Here is a 21,598-nt window from a genome sequence, read left to right on the forward strand (position 1 = left end):
GATCCATTCTCCTATCTGCCACAACATTTTTAAGGTTAGAATATCCAGATGCTTTGCTCCTTTACCCATCTCTCTTCTATAGAATATGTAATGTAAGATTAAAATAGGAGACAAAATTGGAGAACTATTTTTTAAAGCACAGCTACCATGGTATTATTTTGTTCTTGGCCAGAGTTTAACAAAACAAGCATGCTATATTCGTTTTTACCACTACTTGAATGAATTCCACACATTTAGTGGCTTAAATCAACACAAATTTACTATCTTACAGTTACAGAGGCTCAAAGTCCTAAAATCAAAGAATCTGGAGGGTTATGTTCCTTCTGGAAGTTCTAGGGAAAAGTCCATTTCCTTGCCTTTTTTTCTTTTATAAGCTTCTGTGAGACAACTGTATTCTTTGGTTCATGGCACCATTTTGCAATTTTAAAGCCAGCAATGGACGCTCCCTCTCTCTCTGCTTCTGTGATCATCTTGCCTTTTTTTTTTTTTTTTTTTTAGCATTTCCCCTTAGCTTCCCTCTTATAAGGACCCTTGTGATTACAGTGGTTCCACTCAGACAATGCAGGGTAATTTCTCTATCTCCAGATCCTTTCCATATACGACAGAAAGCATTTTAAGATATTAACTTGGATATGCTTTTTACACCCTTTTTATGACAATTCCCTTTCAGATCCCATTAGAGCATTCCTATACTCTCATAAGGATAAGGACATAAATAAAACAAAATTTCAGTGTTGAAATTGGGTTCAGATGCATGTTCTTGAAATCATAGCAGAAGTTGCTATGACTAAAGTGTTTGAGAAAGAAAGACATTGTTTGTTTTTTCATGTTGATAATTTTAATTCTAAAAATTTCAAAGGTCAGCCAGAAATGCCAGGGCTTCATCATGGATCTGGGCACAATAGACTTTGATATCCAAGTACAAGTGGTGATTTCACAAAATGAGTAAAACCTCAGTGGATGTGTTCTGATAATCTATCTTTCTGATGCCAGAGCTACATGTAAGGTCCTAGGGTTCTGGATCATATCTGGGAAAGAATTGAAAGAAAAGAAGAGAGGAGGGTTTCTGCATTGATGCTGTTTTTATGCAATAAGAAAGTAACAGTTTACTGTTGCTAATAAATATAATATAAATAATATAAATGTTTGATAATAAATAAAATGATACCATTGAGCAAAACAGGAAGACTTTCTATAGATTTATACAGAAATTTAATTTTTTGTTGAGCTAGATGTACTTTCTAGCACTGGAGCAATTTAATATATTGAAAAATTCTGCAAAGCAGATGTGATTGCTATTTCAGTGATTATTTGATTGAAATTTAGAGAGGTATTGCAGCCAGTGAATAATGTTGGAAAGCAGCTCTCCATGGTCCTTTTGAATCTCTGCACTTTTTGTGGAGAAACATGGATATTTTTTGTTCCAAACTATCTAATCAAGGATGGCACCACCCTAATGTCAGAAAGCAAAGAGAAACTGAAGAGCTTCTTGATGAAGGTGAAAGAGGAGAGTGAAAAAGTTGGCTTAAAACTCAACATTGAAAAAGCTAAGATCAAGGAATCCAGTTCTATCATTTCATGGAAAATAGATGGGAAAACAATGGAAACAGTGACAGACTTTATTTTCTTGGTCTCCAGAATCACTGCAGATGGTGACTGTAGCCATGAAATTAAAAGATGCTTACTCCTTGGAAGAAAAGCTATGACAAACCTAGACAGCATGTTAAAAAGCAGAGACACTGTTTTGCTGACAAAGGTCCATACAGTCAAAGCTATGGTTTTTCTAATAGTCATGTATAGATGTGAGAGTTGGACCATAAAGAAAGCTGATCACTGAAGAACTGATGCTTTTGAACTGTGGTGTTGGAAAAGACTCTTGAGAGTCCTTTGTACAACAAGGAGATCAAACCAGTCAATCCTGAAGGAAATAAACCCTGAGTATTCATTGGAAAGACTGCTGTTGAAGCTAAAACTCCAATACTTTGGCCACCTGATGGCAAGAGTCAACTCACTGGAGAAGACCCTGATGCTGGGAAAGACTGAAGGCAGGAGGAGAAGGGGGTGACACAGGGTGAGATGGTTGGATGGCGTCACCGACTCAAAGGACATGAGTTTAAGCAAACTCTAGGAGACTGTGAAGGACAAGGAAGCCTGATGTGCTATCGTTCATGGGATAGCAAAGGGTCAGACATGCCTGAGCAACTGAACAATAGTAAAAGTCTATTCAAGGACATTGGTATAGCAAACAGCCTTGGAAGATAAAAATAGCATCATCTTCTTCCAGAGCAAAAGTTTTATTTTCAGAGTAGGAAAATTATGATAATGTCTCTGTACAGGGGAAATTTTGGGCTGGTTGACACCAACAACTCATAAGATAGGGACTTCCTAAGCTCTGAGTTCCTCACTATGATGTGAACCTTCTGTGTATATAGCATCTATTTGTACCTCTCAGCATGGCACTCTGGGCCTAGGGTCAAGAGGAACACATGTGCACATGAAGTTCATAATGCCTTCTGTGCTTTATAATAAAAAGTTCTCTGTCTCAATGCTGTTCTCTCAGAAACAGATCGCCAGCCCAGGTTGGATGCATGAGACAAGTTCTCAGGGCTGGTGCACTGGGAAGACCCAGAGGGATGGGATGCGGAGGGAGGTGGGAGGGGGGATCGGGATGGGGAACACATGTAAATCCATGGCTGATTCGTGTCAATGTATGGCAAAAACCACTACAATATTGTAAAGTAATTAGCCTCCAACTAATAAAAATAAATGAAAAAAAAAAAAAGTTCTCTCTCTTTGACTCAATAGTTTCATGTCTTCTTCCACCAGTGATGACACTGTGACAGGCTAAGTTGTTAGCTTGCAAGCAGAGTGAAATTTCAGATCACTCATAGTTTCTTGAGTATGGTGGAAGCAATATTACAGTTTTGGCCATTTAACTCTAGAACCTGGACTTGAAACCAAGCATTTGAATATAATCAGTCAATATCTACTGAGGGACTCAGCTAAAATGAAATTAGCATAAATATGGTCAGCAAATTTGCCCATTCTCTTAGTAAAATCATACTTTGATCTTTCAGTTTGGTAATAGGAGAATTGATTTACTTCATAAGCCACTTTACCAATATTTTTTGTTTTCAAGGTATAATTGGTGAAACACTACTCTAGAAGAAGTAAATCCTGGCCAAGAAAACTGTAAGCAAAAAGCCACCTTGGTACACCTTATCCTTCTTGAAAAGTGTGTTAGTCACTCAGTTGTGTCCGACTCTTTGTGACCCTATGGCCTCTAGCCTACCAAGCTCCTCTGTCCGTAGGATTTCCTAGGCAAGAATACTGGAGTGGGTAGCCATCTCATCTCCAGGGAATATCCCCAACCCAGGGATCAAATCCAGATCTCCTGCATTGCAGGCAGATTCTTTATCATCTGAGCCACCAGGGGAATCCTTATTCTTCTTAGAAATGTTTGATACATTAGTATTTAAACTTTCTGAGAAATCCTATAATAAAGAAGTTTGACTTCTTTACTTGGAATCTTATTTTAAATATCCCAGATTATATGATAGCAAAGTTTCTGCTCTCTTTTATGGATCTAGGATCCCAGTGAACACATTTTGAGAATCACTGATTGGGATAGATGCATCTTCTCAGCCTATTCTCATCCTATTATCACAAGGCTTTGAATAGCTTCTAGTTTAAATGGTTGTACCTGTACTAATAGAGATAAGGAAAGATTTGTGAGTCCACACTTGGGCTGCAGCAATTATTCTGAGCCTTAGAGTCCCAATAAAATCGTCAAGTGATGCTAAAAAGTTGATATTTTTAAAACTCCCTAGGCTAATAAAATGTGTAGCCAGAGTTAACTACCATGTGATAGAGCAGTAAAGCAGGAACTCACTCCTGGGGAAATCATAAAGAAAGTATAGAGTCTATATATTATTCTGTCAGTATGATAACTGCTAGCCACATGCTACTTTATAAATTTTAGTTTAAATTAATATAATTAAATGAAATTTAAGCTCTATTTCTGTCATTCTTAGTCACACTCCACATACTCCATTAGCCACATACAGCTAGTGGTATAGTATTAAATATTACATATATATATTATGACATATATTATATATGTAATATTTATACATAACATAATGTTCCCATCATCACAGAAAGTTCTGTTGGACAGTGCCACTAGGTAAGCTACAGAGTTCTCTTCCAGTATGGCCATAGCCAAACTTAGAAGTTCTAGGTTTGGTTTTATTAAGGCAATCAGTGCTCTTTCCTAAGGGGGACTAAAGAGGATATGAATGGAAATTTTCATGGAATGTGTGTGATATATGTATATGTGGGGGCATGTGAGTATGCACACATGTGTGTTCATGTGCTATGGAGATGATTGTGATAGTCTAACTCCTTTAGCCCTATGAAATGTATCATGCTATAAATTCATGCTAATATAAGAAAAAATTGTAATGACTTAATATCCTTGGAACCCAACTTTAAGAATGTTTCCAAACAATCAGGACTTATTGTCTTAATATTGCTTCCCTAAAAGACTTTCTCTAATGTTATTTTTGGTTTTCTTCCTGAGGGTCCCTGATTTCTCTAATTCTTGTCCTGGAATCACCCCATAGTTGGAGAAGAAGTCATGGTCATTAATTAAATTCAGTTTTATAAGATGCTGCCATTAGCTACAGGATCTAAACTATAACCTAAATTTTTATTTAATATGTTCAAAAAGGGCTGGGAAAATATCTCAGGGAACAAATGAAAACAAGCAGAAGGAAATTATTTTGTGCTATAAAAACACCTAATTTTTGTTTATTTAGTTGTTAAGTTGTCTGACACTTTTGCGACCACATAGACTGTAGCTCGTCAGACTTCTCTGTCCATGGAATTTCCCACAAGAATACTGGAGTGGAGTGGAGTGCCATTTCCTTCTCTAGGGGATGTTCCCAATCCAGGGATTAAACCTTTGTCTTCTGCATTGGCAGGCAGGTTCTTTACCACAGAGTCACCAGGAAAGTCCACATTGTTTTGTTACATAATAACTTTTTTAAACTTCTTGCAAAGATGGTTTTAATATTTAGCTATTCAGTATAAGCTGAAGATAAAAAAGGGTCCTCTATAAAAGTTCATGGTTATCAAGTATATGTCATTTAGCTAATGACATGCAGTGTGTAAAGAAAAAAATAATCCTTTTATGATCACTCATGTGATTTTTAAAACCAGGGCTCACCTATAGGGAAGGGTGATTTGTTGTTTTCTTTCTATGGAAAACTTGAGAAGGGAACAATCCAAGAACATAATTTTCTGACTTTAATCCAGGTTTATTAGCCACAGACTTTGATCAAACAGAAAAATACAAATACTTGTGAATGATAAAATCTCCATTCTTAATACTCTAATACTGTCTTCATGTTAGCAGAGTGAATAGTCCCTACCTCATTCTGTGAAGTCTGTCCCTGTGTTAGTCACTCAGTCGTGTCTGACTCTTTGCCACCCCAAGGATGGTAGCCCACCAGGCTCCTCTGTCCATGGAATTCTCCAGGCAAGAATACTGGAGTGGATACCCATTCCCTTCTCCAGGGAATCTTCCCAATCCAAGGATCAAACCTGGGTCTCCTGCATTGCAGGCAGATTCTTTACCATCTGAGCCACCAGGGAAGCTGATTCTATGAAGTCAGAATTACTCTAACACCAAAACAAAGACATTACAGGAAAACTACATAACAATATTTCATATGAACATTGATATAAACATTCCCAATGAAACATTAGCAAATAAAATTTAACAATGTATACAAAAATTATGCACAATGAGCAAGTGGATTTATCCCAGGTATTGCAGTCTTGGTTTAGTATTTTAAAACCAATTAATGTAATCTATTACATCAAAAGGCTAGTGAAGAAAATTACATAATCATATCAATAGATATAGAAAAATCATTTGAAAAAAATCTAATACCCATTCATAATAAAAACTATGCAAACTAGTAATAGAGGGGAATTTCCTCAACTTGATAAAGATCCTCTACAAAATACTTAAAGGTAACATCATACTGAATGGTAAGAAATTTGTAATTTCCCCACTAAGATTTGGAACAAGGCAAGGGTGTTCTTTGTCACCACTGCTTTTCAACATTGTATTAATACTCCTGGAAAATGTAATAAGACAGAAAAAGGAAATAGAATGTATGCAGATTGGGAAGAAGAAATTCTGTTTGTTTTCAGATAACCTGCTTGAATGCATAGAAAACCCCACAGAATGAACAAAATGACTACTCAAAATGATGAGTAGTTATACCAAAACTGAAGGATGTGAGGTTGATATACAACAGTTGATCATTTTCCTATGTATGAGCAATGAGCAAGTGGGATTTGATATTAAATGTAATACTATTTATATGAGAACCCCAAATATGAAACACTTAGGTATGAGTATAATCTGTAGGAGGAAAATTACAAAACTCTAAAGAGATATATCAAATAATCAATAAATGGAGAGATATTCAATTTTCACAAATAGAAAGACTTGAGATATAAGTTTTACCCACACAAAATCTACAGATTCAATGCAATAACCTAAAATTCGGTTAGGTTATTTTGTGGATACTGATGTACTACTTCTAAATGTCTAAACTTTCCTGAGAAATCTGTATACAGGTCAAGGAGCAACAGTTAGAATTGGACATGGTAAAATGAACTGGTTCCAAATTGGGAAAGGAGTACATCAAGGCTGTATATTGTCACCCTGCATATGTAGCTTGCATGCAGATTGCCTCATGCAAAATGCCGGGCTGGATGAAGCACAAGCTGAAATCAAGATTGCTGGGAGAAATATCAATAACCTCAGATATGCCGATGACACCACCCTTATGGCAGAAAGTGAAGAGGAACTAAAGAACATCTTGATGAAAGTGGAAAAGGAGAGTGAAAAAGTTGGCTTAAAACTCTACATTCAAAAAACTAAGATCATGGCCTCCAGTCCCATCACTTCATGGCAAAAAAAATGGGGAAACAATGGAAACAGTAAGACATTTTATTTTCTTGGACTCCAAAATCACTACAGATGGTGACTGCAGCTATGAAATGAAAAGATGCTTGCTCCTGGGAAGGAAAGCTATGCCTAACCTAGAGACCATATTAAAAAGCAGAGACATCACTTTGCATCAAAAGTCCATACAGTCAAAGCTATGATTTTTCCGGTAGTCATATATAGATATGAGAGTTGGACCATAAAGAAAACTGAGCACCAAAGAATTGATGCTTTCAAACTGTGGTGTTGTAGAAGACTCTTGAGAGTCCCTTGAACTGCAAGGAGATCAAACCAGTCAGTCCTGAAGGAAATCAGTCCTGAACATTCATTGGAAGGACTGATGCTGAAGCTGAAACTCCAATAATTTGGCCACATGATGCAAAGTACCAACTTACTGGAAAAGACCCAGATGCTGGGAAAGAGTGAAGGCAGGAGGAGAAGGGGACAATAGAGGATGAGATGGTTGGATGGCATCACTGGCTCGATGGACATGAGTTTGAGCAAGCTCTAGGAGTTGGTGATGGACAGGGAAGCCTGGCGGGCTGCAGTCCATGGGGTCACAAAGTCACAGCTCAGCGACTGAACTGAACTCAACTGACTTCTAAACTTGTTATAGAGCAGCAAGAGACCCAGAGTAGCCACAACAATTTTGAAGAAGAACAAAATCAGATGACTGACATTTCTAGACTTTAAGACTTAACATAAAGCTAGTTATCAAGACAGTGTGGTACTGGTTAAATAATAGACAGATGTGCTGTGTTCAGTCACTTCAGTTATGTCCTACTCTTTGCAACCCTATGGACCATAGCCTACCAGGCTCTGACCATGGGATTTTCCTGGCAAGAATAATGGAGTGGGCTGCTATTTCCTTCTCTAGAGGATCTTCTTGACTCAGGGATTGAAACTATGTTTCCTGCATCTCCTGCATTGCAGACAGATTCTTTACCACTGAGCCCGTGGGGAAGCCTGTAAATCTACAGAATAGAATAGAAAGCATGGAAATAGCCCCACATAAATATGATCAACTGATCTTTGACAAAAAAGCCTAGGCAATACAATAGAGCAATTACAGTTTTTTCAGCAAATAATGCTGGAACAACTGGACATCAATGTGCAAAAAAAAAAGGTGAATTTGGGAAAAAACCCTAGGTCTGACCCAAGGTTTTTCCTGTGAATATCAGTTCAGTTCAATTGCTCAGTCATGTCTCACTCTTTGTGACTGAGTGAGTCAATTCCTAGGCAGGTTGATAAGAAGTCCGGGGTACCTGAGGAGGAGAAAGGGATCTGGGGCTCTTGAAGCAAAGATAGGAGTTTGGGGTTCTCAAAGAGGAAGAAAGGAGAACCCCCCCCCCCCACTTTTCTTAGTCTTAGTCACGTAAAATTTTTTTTTTTCTTTAAGCTCGGAACTGATGATTGCACAACAAACAACTCAGTTTACACTCTGTACTAGGGATTGTATAACAACAGTGTACCCTGCTTGAGGACAGTTTCTCCTTCCTGAAAAACTTCTGATTAATCCTGATATCTTAAAATCTAAATTATGGGAGTGGGTCTAGTAGGATCTTTCTATTGTTAAATTCTAATTCTATTATCTTAAAATGTAAATTGTGGTAGTGGGTCTGATAAAACTTTCACAAACTTGAGACATTCTTTTGATTTATTGTAATAGCTAATTAAAAAGTATATAATTCCCTTGCTAAAGACTAGCAGGTGGGGCACTCTCCGCCTCCTTCTGATGTTCTGTGTCAGGAGCTTTCTCTGTTGCTTTTCACTATAGTAAAACTTGTGCCACACAGGAGCCCTGAGTGGTCAAGCCTGGTCTCTGGTCCTGAAGCTAAATCTTCTTTGGAGATCACAAATCCGACACCGTTCACCTTAAGCTATCCTGACCCAATGGACTGCAGCACACCAGGCTTCCCTGTCCATCAGCAACTCCCAGAGCTTCCTCAAACTCATGTCCATCGAGTTGATGATACTATCCAAACATCTCATCCTCTGTCGTCCCTTTCTCCTCCCACCTTCAATCTTTCCTAGCATCAGGGTCTTTTCCAATAAGTCAGTTCTTCGCATCAGGTGGCCAATGAATTTCAGCTTCAGCATCAGTCCTTCCAATGAATATTAAGGACTGATTTCCTTTAGGATTGACTGGCTGGATCTCCTTGCAGTCCAAAGGACTCTCAAGAGTCTTCTCCAATACCACAGTTCAAAAGGATCAATTCTTCAATGTTCAATTTTCTTTATGGTCCAACTCTCACATCCATACATGATTACAGGAAAAACCATAGTTTTGATTAGATGAACCTTTGTTGGCAAAGTAATGTCTCTGCTTTTAATATGCCATCTAGGTTGGTCATGAATTTTCTTCCAAGGAGAAAGTGTCTCTTAATTTCATGGCGGCAGTCACCATCTGCAGTTATTTTGAAGCTCAAAAAAATAGTCTCACTGTTTATATTGTTTCCTCATCTATTTGCCATGAAGTGATGATACTGGACGCCATGATCTTAGTTTTCTGAATGTGGAGTTTTAAGCCAGCTTTTTCACTCTCCTCTTTCACTTTCATCAAGAGGCTCTTTAGTTCCTCTTCACTTTCTGCCATAAGGGTGGTGTCATCTGCGTATCTGAGGTTATTGATATTTCTCCTGGCAATCTTGATTCCAGCTTGTGCTTCTTCCAGTCCAGCATTTCTCATGATGTACTCTGCATATAAGTTAAATAAGCAGGGTGACAATATACAGCCTTGGCGTTCTGCTTTCCCTATTTGGAACCAGTATGCTGTTCTATGTTCAGTTCTAACTTTTGCTTCTTGATCTGCATACAGATTCCTCAGGAGGCAGGTCAGGTGGGTAAGGTAAGACAGGTAAGGCATCTCTTTAAGAATTTTCCACAGTTTGTTGTGATCCACACAATTTGCTGTGGTCCTCTTTTTGATCCTGTATGCCTCTTTTTGATACATCACAAAAAGCACAATCCATGGAGAAATGAATTGATAAGGTGAACTTAATTAATGTTTAAAATACCCTCTCTTCCAAGGATATTTGAATTCAAAGGATATTTGAAGAGAGGGTATGAGAAGAATCAAAAGAAAAGCCAAAGTTTGGGAGAAAATATTTGCAAAAGACCTATTTGATAAAGGGATGCTAGGCAAAATATACAAAGAACTGTTAAAGTTGAACAATAAGAAAGAAACAATTCAATTTAAAATTGACCTATGATCTGAACTGGAAAAGGAAGTGGAAACCCACTCCAGTATCTTGCCTGAAGAAGCTCATGAACAGAGGGGCCTGGTGGGCTGCAATCCTTGGGGTTGCAAACAGTTGGACATGACTTAGCAACTAAGGTCTGAATAGGCAACACACCAAAGGAAATATGAGGATGGCAAATGAGCATGTGAAAAAATACTTGGTATCATATGCCATCAAGAAATTAAAAATTGAAACACAGCAAAGATATCACAACACATCTATTAGAATGACTATAATCCAAAACACTAACACCACCAAAGGTTAGCAAGAGTAGGGAGTCATGGTAATTCTTAGCTATTGCTGTTGGGAATGCAAAATAGTATAGCCCCTTTAGAAGACAGTTCAGCTGTTTCTTACAAACTAAATAGACTCTTACCATACAATGCAGCAGTTGTGCCCCTGGAAATATACAATGGAATAATTTTTTGAGCTGAAATAAATGTGCTTCAAGCCATGAAAAGATATGGAAGATTCATAAGTACATTGCTGCTGCTAAGTCGCTTCAGTCGTGTCCGACTCTGTGCGACCCCATAGATGGCAGCCCACCAGGTTCCCGTCCCTGGGATTCTCCAGGCAAGAACACTGGAATGAAAAGTGAAAGGGAAGTCGCTCAGTTGTGTCCGACTCTTAGCGACCCCATGGACTGCCGCCTACCAGGCTCCTCCATCCATGGGATTTTCCAGGCAAGAGTACTGGAGTGGGTTGTCATTGCCTTCTCTGCTTAAATACATTACTAAGTAATTTAAACCAGTCTGAAAAGGTACATACTGTATGATATTAACTATATAACATTTGGGAAAAGGCAAAACTGTAGAAACAGTAAAAGGGTTAATGGTAGTCAGAGCTTAGCTGTGAGGGAGGGAGGGATAAATAGGCAGGGCCCAGGGAACTTTTAGAGTAGTAAAACTACTTTGATACTATGTTGGTGTATACATGTTAAACATTTGTCCAAACCCACAGAATGTACAAAACTAACAGTGAACCCTGTTGTGAACTATGGACTTTGGGTGATGATATGTCAATGTACCACTCTAGTGTGGAATTTTGATAGTGAAGAAGGCTGTGCATATGTAGGGACAACAGGATGGGTATAGAGAAATCTCTATAATTTCTGTAATTATATTGAATTATCTCTATAATTTCTAAATCTCTATAATTTACTATGCTGTGAACTCAAAACTGCTGCATACAATAGAGTGTATTAAAAATTTCACATTTTTTGCTTTTCATCTTCTATGAAGCCAGTTCAGAAAATTCAGTTACAATTAGTTACATATTAATTATGTAATACACACATGCATATATGTATATTGATGTGCATATTAGTATGAATCAATATGCATATGTATATTAATATACTTATGCATATATACACATATTAAAGTTTTTCTAAGAATTTATTGTGTGCTAAGTCACTTCAGTCTTGTCTGACTCTTTGTAACTCTATGGACTATTGCCTGCCAGGCTTCTCTGTCCATGGGATTCGCCAGGCAAGAATACTGGAATGGGTTGCCATTCCCTTCTCCAGGGGTTATTTCTGACCCAGGGATTGAACCCACATCTCTTATGTCTCCTGCACTGGCAGGTGGGTTCTTAACCATTAGCATCACCTGGGAAGTATTTATTAGGTTGATGCAAAAGTAATTGCAGTTTTGAATTGTTGAACTTTGCCTTTTGATATTGTAATACATTCATGAATAAATATGGTTATGTTATACCTCATTTTAATGCACATTTCTTGCTTTATGTTTTTTTTCTAATGACTTATTACTTGCTACTTATTTTATATTTATTTTAGACTAAGGAAATGAAGTTAGACAAAAAGCAAATTTGAGCAATTTTCTTATTTGAGTTCAAATGGATCATAAAGCAGCAGAGACAACTCAGAACATCAATAACGCATTTGGCCCAGAAACTGCTAATGAACGTACAGTGCTGTGGTGGTTCAAGTTTTTGCAAAGGGGATGAGAGACTTGAAGATGAGGAGCATTGTGGCCAGCCACTGGAAGTTGACAGTGACCAACTGAAAGGGTCATCGAGGTTGATCCTCTCATAACCACAAGAGAAGATCCCAAAGAACCCAGCATTTGAAGCAAATTGAAAAGGTGGAAAAGCTCAATAAGTGGGTGCCTCATGAGCTGACAGAAACCTCAAAAAAATTATCATTTTATCTTCTCTTATTCTATACAAAAACAATAAACCATTTCTAGATCAGATTGTGACATGCGATAAAAAGTGGATTTTTGGTAACCAGCAACGACCAGCTCAGTGGTTGGACTAAGAAGCTCCAAAGCACTTCCCAAAGCCAAAGGTGCATCAGACTCACACACGGTCACTGCTTGGTGGTCTGCTGCAAGTCTGATCAACTACAGCTTTCTGAACCCCAGGGAAACCATTACGGCTGAGAAGTATGCTCCGCAGATCAATGAGATACACTGAAAACTGCAACCTCTGCGGATGGCGTTGGTCAATAGTACGGGCCCAGTTCTTCCCCATGACAATGCCCGACTGCACATAGCACAACCAATGCTTCAAAAGTTGATCGAATTGGGCTGTGAAATTTTACCTTCTCCGCCATATTAACCAGACCACTCACCAATTGACTACCACTTCTTCAAGCATCTTGACAACTCTTTGCAGGGAAAATGCTTCCACAAATGGCAGGAGGCAGAAAATGCTTTCCAAGAGTCTGTCGAATCCTGAAGCACAGATTTTTATCCTACAGGAATAAATAAATTTATTTCACATTGGCAGAAATGTGTTGATTGTAATGGTTCCTATTGTGATTAATAAAAATGTGTTTGAGCCTCGTTATAATGATTTAAAGTTCACAATCTGAAACTGCAGTTATGTTTGCACCAACCTAATGTCAGCCAGACTAGTACAAATTTAGTAAGTGTTAAATTAGTGTCTTTTTTGGGGAATACATACAAAATTACACATTTAGTACTATATGAAGAGGGAAATGGCAACCCACTCCAGTGTTCTTGCCTGGAGAATCCCAGGGATGGAGAGCCTGGTGGATTGCCATCTATGGGGTTGCACAGAGTTGGACACGAGTGAAGCGACTTAGCAGCAGCAGAAGCAGAAATAAGAAATAGAAAATAAAAGTGAATTTTTCTATGAGTTCATACTACAGAACTGGCTTGAAATTTTAACAAAATATTTTAACTAACATTAATATTGAAATACAATGAACAGTATTTCAAATGTCCATTTTTAGGAAGTTCCAGGCAAAGAGGTCCACAGCCTGAAACAGATGCAATTGAATTAACCATCTCTTTCAGATGTGCACTTGTAGATACAATTTTCTAGCAAAATATCATTGAAAAGTAACTGGGTAGTGAGGGGCAATATTTTTATTACATGGTAAATTATGCTGCATTTTAAGCCAGTTTTTAGTAGCAATCACAAGAAAAAGATATATTTGAAAATAAATATAGCATCTTTGGCAAAATAAACTATCTGGTCCAGGTTATGATATTTTTTTTTTCTGGACAGTGACTGTAAACTTTATTAATCTATACAATGCAAATATGCACTTGAGTCTCCATTAGGTAAAGTTATTGATATTTTTTACTGTAAATATTTCTGCTCTTTGTAATATTTTGATCTTTTTCCCACTAAAAAAAGAGGGAGTATATAACTCAAAGATTTTTGTTTCTGTTCTATTTTTTTCACTTTTAGCTCAGTAAATGTAGCTTCAAGCGTTACATTTCCTTGCTAGCTCAGGAGTAACATAGAGATTTTGTAGGTAAACTGGCCCTCCTCTAGTCCTCTGCTACTGTAGAAGTCACACCCATCTTTTGTTCACCAGCTGACCAGTGTCTTCTCCAAGTCTTTCTCCAGTCCTACTTTCTTTATTTTTTTTTATTATGATTGTATTTGTTTATTTAGTTTTGGCTGTGTGAGTCTTTGCTGCTATGTTGACCTTTCTCTAGTTGTGGTGACTGGGGGCTACTGTCTATACTCTTGAGCCACCAAGGAAGCCCCAGCCCTACTTTTTTAAACAGCCTTCTTTATCAGGCCCCACCTCTTCACCTATTTTACCACTCCCCCTAAGCCACAGTCTTCATATTTCATAAACATGAAATTCAAAAGATGTATCTGTCTATGATCTTGCTTATTCTTTCAACCTTAAGATGGTACATTGCATATGGTATAAAAAGATCAATGTGAATTTATTTACTTTATTGTTCTTTCAAAAGAGGTCTGCTCTAGCAGGTCTCTGGGTATGCATACAAACTTCGTATAGCTGTAAAAGGAGAGAAACAAATGCCAGGCACATAGCACCAAGCTGAGAAACCAAATGTTTAGCAGAGATAATGAAGGGGCTGAACTTGGAAGTTATCAGTACTGACTGATAAGAGACTCAGTACTGACTGCTATTTGGAATATCATTCTAATGAGTATGGAGCATTGTAGGCTTCCCAAGTAATAGAGAAAATTTGCATCAGGGTCCATGTTGTAGTCATACTATAGCCAATAATTTAAGGATGAGATGATAGAAGGAAAAAGCATTTCATAGTCTTCATCAAACAAGGGAATAGAGTGGTAATACTTCAATGCTCTCGCCCTTTAAGGAAATAGATTAATAATATAATAACAATTTGAATAAAATATGGTAAATGCAGAAGTTAGTCAAGGAAAGGATGGTGCTCCTGTTAACTGTGATCTAAGTTCACCAATGGACCAAATTCTATTGAATACCCTGTAAAATATTTCAGAGAAGTTCTGTTTTAGGATTAGAGGGCTTGTGTGCATCGCTCCAAGTAAACCCTCCGACACTTGGAGTCAAAGTGCAATTTGCTGCATCTGAGAGATTTTTGGTAACTTACCAAGAAATTTCCAATGTGGGCCAGTTTGCCATTAATTTTGAAACTGTAGGTCCCATCTTGGGGAACACCACCCTCTGGGTCAGCTACTATGTGTCCTGTGACATCAGGAATTACAGATTAAGTGCTAATGCCCCTTCCCTTTCACCAGTTGTAGTTGATAGGGAAAGCTGAGGAAAAGGGAAAGAGTCAGAATTTCTAGCTGTCCCATGGTCCTCAAGCCTCTTTCACAACTTCTATATTCAGTCCTGGTTAAAGGGTTTGAAAATGAGTTTTCCAGTTATTTACCTGAAATTTCTTCCTCGTTCACCAGATAGGCTCCCATCCCCATCCCTGTGTCTCTTAATACTTTTTATAAGATTTGTGATCATTTTGGCATTTTGAAATCAATTTTCCTAAATCAGAATTCAAGTACCTTATAAATTCCCCAGCAATTTTATTTGTAGATAGACAGGGACATTTTATTTTATTAAAATGTTAATGGCTGTTTAGTGATTTAAAGTAATGGGGCAGGCTGATAATACACCATGATGTACTAAGCATCTGAAAAATACCTATAAAAAATTGCTGTATTCTTTCTCTATGGTTTTCTTTTTTTTATATTCAGTTAATCCTACATGCAAAGGCCTTTGAAAAACAAGGATTAAAAATTAAAAATTAATTTTTCTTGGCTAACTCCATGGTAGCTGATAATTAAGAAATATTTCAAATTAGTTCACCCTAAACAATTTGTATCTTTGCAACAAAACACCCAAAACTCAATTGTATGAATTTTCCTGAGACACAGTTGCTCGCTAACAGCTGAGCCTTTGCTGCCTTTCCAAGGCACTGTGCTGTGTGGCGCTAAGTTGCTTTAGTCATGTGTGACTCTGTGTGACCCTATGGACTGTAGCCTGCCAGCCTCCTCCTCTGTCCATGGATTCTCCAGACAAGAATACTGGAGTGAGTGGCTGTGTCCTCCTCCAGGGGATCTTCCGGACCCAGGGATCGAACCTACATCTCTTATTTCTCTTGTATTGGCAGGCAGGTTCTTTACCACTAGCACCACCTGGGAAGCCCCACCTTTTCAAGGTGAACAGGTCTAAAAGTCAATTCAGCAAACATTTGTAGAGGACTTCCTAAACTGAAGTCAACAGTAAGCATTATGGGATTCAGAGATTAAAAAGTAAGTGATGAATCCTATCTTCAAGAAATATGCACTATTTGGTGTGATGCAGTACAGAATGAGGTAGGCAGAATAGCTAAATCATAAACAGAAGTGCTCAGAAAAACTAGAGGGAATAATCAGTGGGAAAAGAGAGCTCGATTGAATAAATGCTAATTGTCCTGGACTCTAAACAATGAATTGAAATTAAGTAAGCAAAGAAGAGAATAATTCATTAGAGACACAAGTTTATATGAAGATAAGAAAATAATCCATTATGGGCAAAATGAGATCAAAACTAATCTTATGATGAACATGGCTTTACTACCACTATAAAGCGTTATTAAGAGTTTAACATAGATTAGACATTCCCATCTCTCATTTCAACTTTTTCTTTAAAGCACATTTTACACTGTAACATACTCGATAACTTACATGTTCATATTCGTCATCTAACTCTCAGTAATAGAATTGCTAGCCATGCACACATATACACTCCACACAAATGCTTTCTATTCTTGCTTGACTTAGTACTTTAAAAACTACATTTCCATTCACCCTTGTAATCAGGTGTGTCCATGGGAATGAATTCTAGTCATAGCCACTGTTGGAAAAAAAAGAGACCCAGGGAAATACTTTTGTGGGGCCCTTATCTATTTAAACAATTGGACTATGATTGTATTATTGAGCTTTTTGGCAACAGGTTTGCCGCCAGGACACAGGTGTCATGAAAACCACAGTTAAACCTAAGCAAAAATGGGAAAGGAAAACCCACAACAACATCGTTGTCATTGGGCATGTAGATTCAGGGACGTCTACCATGACTAGCTATCTGATCTATGAATGTGGCGGGATCAAGAGAACAATTGAATAATTGCCAGGACATGGAAGCAACCTTGATGTCCATCAGCAGACGAATGGATAAGGAAGCTATGGTACATATACACTATGGAATATTACTCAGCCATTAAAAAGAATTCATTTGATTCAGTTCTAATGAGATGGATGAAACTGGAGCCCATTATACAGAGTGAAGTAAGCCAGAAAGATAAACACAAATACAGTATACTAATGCATATATATGGAATTTTAAAAGATGGCAACGATAACCGTATATGCAAAACAGAAAAAGAGACACAGATGTACAGAACAGATTTTTGGACTCTGTGGGAGAAGGTGAGGGTAGGATGTTCTGAGAGAATATCATTGAAACAAGTATACTATCAAGGGTGAAACAGATCACCAGGCCAGGTTGGATGCATGAGATAAGTGCTCAGGGCTGGTGCACTGGGAAGACCCAAAGAGATGGGGTGGGGAGGGAGGCAGGAGGGGGGATCGGGATGGGAAACACATGTAAATCCATGGCTGATTCATGTCAATGTATGGCAAAAACCACTACAATATTGTAAAGTAATTAGCCTCCAACTAATATAAATACATGAAAATAAATAAATAAATAAAAATAAAACATGGAAAAAAAAAAAAAGAGAACAATTGAAAAGTTCGCGAAGGGGGCTGCCGAGATAGGAAAGGGCTCCTTCAAGTAGGCCTGGGTCTTGGACTAACTGAAAGCTGAATGAGAGCATGGTATCACCATTGATATCTCCCTGTGGAAATTTGAGGACAGCAAGTACTATGTTACTATCATTGATGCCCCAGGACACAGAGACTTCATAAAAAATATGATTACAGGCACATCCCAGGCTGACTGTGCTGTCCTGATTGTTGCTGCTGGTGTTGGTGCATTTGAAGCCAGTATCTCCAAGAATGGGCAGACCCATGAGCATGCCCTTCTGGCTTACACTCCGGGTGTGAAACAGCTAATTGTTGGAGTTAACAAAATGGATTCCACTGAGCTACTCTACAGCCAGCAGAGATATGAGGAAATTGTTAAGGGAGTCAGCACCTACATTAAGAAAATTGGTGACAACCCCAACACAGTAGCATGTGTGCCAATTTCTGGCTGGAATGGTGACAACATGCTGGAGCCAAGTGCGAACCTTCCATGGTTCAAGGGATGGAAAGTCTCCTGTAAAAATGGCAATGCCAGTGGAGTCATCCTGCTTGAAGCCCTGGGTTGCATCCTGCCACCAATTCACTCAACTGACAAACCCTTGCGTTTGCCTCTCCAGGATGTCTATAAAATTGGTGGCATTGGTACTGTCTCTGTGGGTCGTGTGGAGGTTAGTGTTCTCAAACCTGGCCTGGTGATCATCTTTGCTCCGGTCAATGTATCAACTGAAGTGAAGTCTGTAGAAACGCACCATGAAGCATTGGGTGAAGCCCTTCCTGGGGGCAATCTGGGCTTCAATGTCAAGGACGTGTCTGTCAAAGATGTTCGTTGCGTGGCCATCACAATGTGGCTGGTGACAGCAAAAGTGACCCACCAGTGGAAGCAGCTGGCTTCACAGCCCAGGGGATTATTTTGAACCATCCAGGCCAAATCAGCGCTGGATATGCACCTATGCTGGACCGTCACACAGCTCACATTGCTTGCAAGTTTGCTGAGCTGAAGGAGAAGATTGATTGTTGTTCTGGCAAAAAGCTGAAAGATGGCCCTAAATTCCTGAAATCAGGTGATGCTGCCATCGTTGATATGGTTCTTAGCAAGCCCATGTGTGTCAAGAGCTTCTCTGACTATCCTCCCCTGGGCCAGTTTGCTGTGTGTGACATGAGACAGACAGTTGCTGTGGGTGTCATCAACGTGGTGGACAAGAAGGCAGCTGGAGCTGGCAAGGTCACCAAGTCTGCCCAGAAAGCTCAGAAGACTAAATGAATATTATTCCCAACACCTGCCACCCCAGTCTTAATCAGTGGTGGAAGAACGGTCTCAAAACTGTTTGTCTCAATTGGCCACTTAAGTTTAATAGTAAAAGACTGGTTAATGATCACAGTGCATCGTAAAACCTTCAGAAAGAAAGGAGAATGTTTCGTGGACCATATGTTTTGTGTGTGGCAGTTTAAGTTATTAGTTTTTAAAATCAGTACTTCTTAATGAAAACAACTTGACTAAAAATCTGTCACAGAATTTGAGACCCATTAAAAAAAAGTTTAATGAGAAAAAGAAAAAGTGTGTTATTGAATCCATGGGCCTATGTGAGATATGATAATTTATCAGTGATAATTTAGAATAATAAGTAGAGCATAGTTACTTCCGAGTTGATTTATTGTCCAATAAGTGCATGGAAAGAATCTCCACAGGGTCCAGGTACCATCTCCTCTTGCTCAGATTGAGGTCCCCCTGGGTTCTTTATTGTCAAATGTGACAGTCCTGGCTAATTTCTTGTCTCATATTGTGAGAAAAAAATACCAGCCGTATGATTACTAATGATTCCATGGCTTTATGGAACCTATGTATTTAAACCATATATATCCCTCTTGCATTTTTTTCTAACTTTTTCTAACTTTTTCTAACTCCATTTGTTTAATGCCTCTTTCATCTTTACTCCAATTCAGTTCAGTCAGTCAGCCATGTCCGACTCTGCAACCCCACGGACTGCAGCACACCAGGCTTCCCTGTCCATCACCAACTCCCAGAGTTTGCTCAAACTCATGTCCATCGAGCCAGTGATGCCATCCAACCATCTCATCTTCAGTCGTCCCCTTCTCCTCCTGCCTTCAATCTTTTTCAGCAACAGGATCTTTTCCAATGAGTCAATTCTTTGCATGAGGTGGCCAAATATTGGAGCTTCAGCTTCAGCATCTGTCTTTACTCACGACACTGCATTATCCATCATGCCGTTAGAGCCTATGGCCCTGGTGAGTCACTTCAATCATGTCCGACTCTTTGTGACCCTATGGACTGTAACCCTCCAGGCTCCTCTGTCTATGGAGTTTCTCCAGTCAAGTATACTGGAGTGGGTTGCCATGCTCTCTTCCAAGGGATCTTCCCAAACCAGTAATTGAATTTGTGTCTCTTGCATCTTCAGTATTGGCAGGCAGGTTCTTGACCACTTGCACCACCTGGGAAACCCTGTTAGAGACTATCAGCTTTCAATGACTTTCTCAAAAATTCTTCTTGTGTCTCATTGGTGATGACGACAAATGCAAGCATTATCCAGGGAATGTAGACTAGTATGAAAGATAATTCATTTTCTGATCATTTTAAAGTTACCATTTGGAAAGGATAATAGTACATCTTCTAACCATACTTTCTCTTAAACCCTTTAAATCATACTCACTGTTTTCCTGGAGTATGATCTCTTAGAATGTTGAGTACATCACTGACTTCCATATACCATCACCAGTGGAGAGGATAGATAAGGGATCAATGGGTAGAGCAAGAAAAGAAGCCACATCTATCTGAGAAATGTCCATCTGTCCTCTGGCAGGGCTTAAGATTGACTTGGATGAGCATAGTGCCACAATATCGGAGGCAAAAAGACAACAATCATAGGACCTTTGTCACTGTGGAAGAAAAATCTCAAAATCACTTGAAAGACATAGGTGTAGGCACTCCTAAGGGATAGCCTGACATATGGTACTAGGTACCATCAGAATGGGGCTTACAGAATAAAAGACACCTTCTTCCATTACTTACCTCCTGTGGATGCTGCAGAAAAGCATCAGCGCCACAGTCACAATGTGGACCAGTGACAGCGGATGCTTGGCCTCACACGTGTGGCTCAAGCCCAACTGCTGGTGCTAGTTGTCGGTGGTCTAGATCTCTAACTCAGCATATGTCTACTCTGAGTGACATTCACCCAGCATCAGTATGTTAACTCATTTAGTCACCTTAATTTTAGGCAACCCTGCAAAGAAATACCACAAGACCTAGTGGGAGTGATTTGCTCATCAGGCTGCCTTCCTGAAACTAAAACCTGGGCATTGGATTCAGAATGATCTCATAGACTTAAGTCCTGGAGCTTTTTGCAACAGCTAGTTTTCCTCGCACATGAGGTAGAGGGTCACAGGATGACCCAAGGTGAGAACTGGAAATGAAAGTTCACAAAGAACCTAGTCTAGGTATACTTAGACGTCAAAGTCTATATATGTCTATCTACTTAGGCAGGACTTCTGGCCAGTTCCATGCCAATCCCAGGCAACCAGGGGCCTTAGATAATTATGAAGAAGGCACTCTGGAGCATGGGCCCTGTGGGGTGCAGGGCTTGAGACAGAGGCCCTACATGCTCATGTCTAAGGACAATACTTGTTCTGTCCCATGGAACAGCAGCAGAAGTAAAGAATACTGCTTCTGATTTTAGAATATAAAGACATACAAAGATTCCACATGTATTTATTTTCCTTTGCCTACTGGATACTGTATCCCAGCAATATTTATTTATTTATTTATTTTTCTTTTTTAAAAAATTGATTTATTTTTTATTGAAGGATAACTGCTTTACAG

General features: G+C 38.8%; 1 pseudogene; it reads left to right on the forward strand.

Annotated features, from left to right (window-relative positions):
• LOC122428664 overlaps positions 1–19,315 on the forward strand; it is a 106,571-nt pseudogene extending 87,256 nt beyond the window's left edge.
• The last annotated feature ends 2,283 nt before the right edge of the window (positions 19,316–21,598 follow it).

This window comes from Cervus canadensis, chromosome 27 (genome assembly GCF_019320065.1).
Source record: "Cervus canadensis isolate Bull #8, Minnesota chromosome 27, ASM1932006v1, whole genome shotgun sequence".
In the NCBI taxonomy this organism is placed as follows: Eukaryota; Metazoa; Chordata; class Mammalia; order Artiodactyla; family Cervidae; genus Cervus; species Cervus canadensis.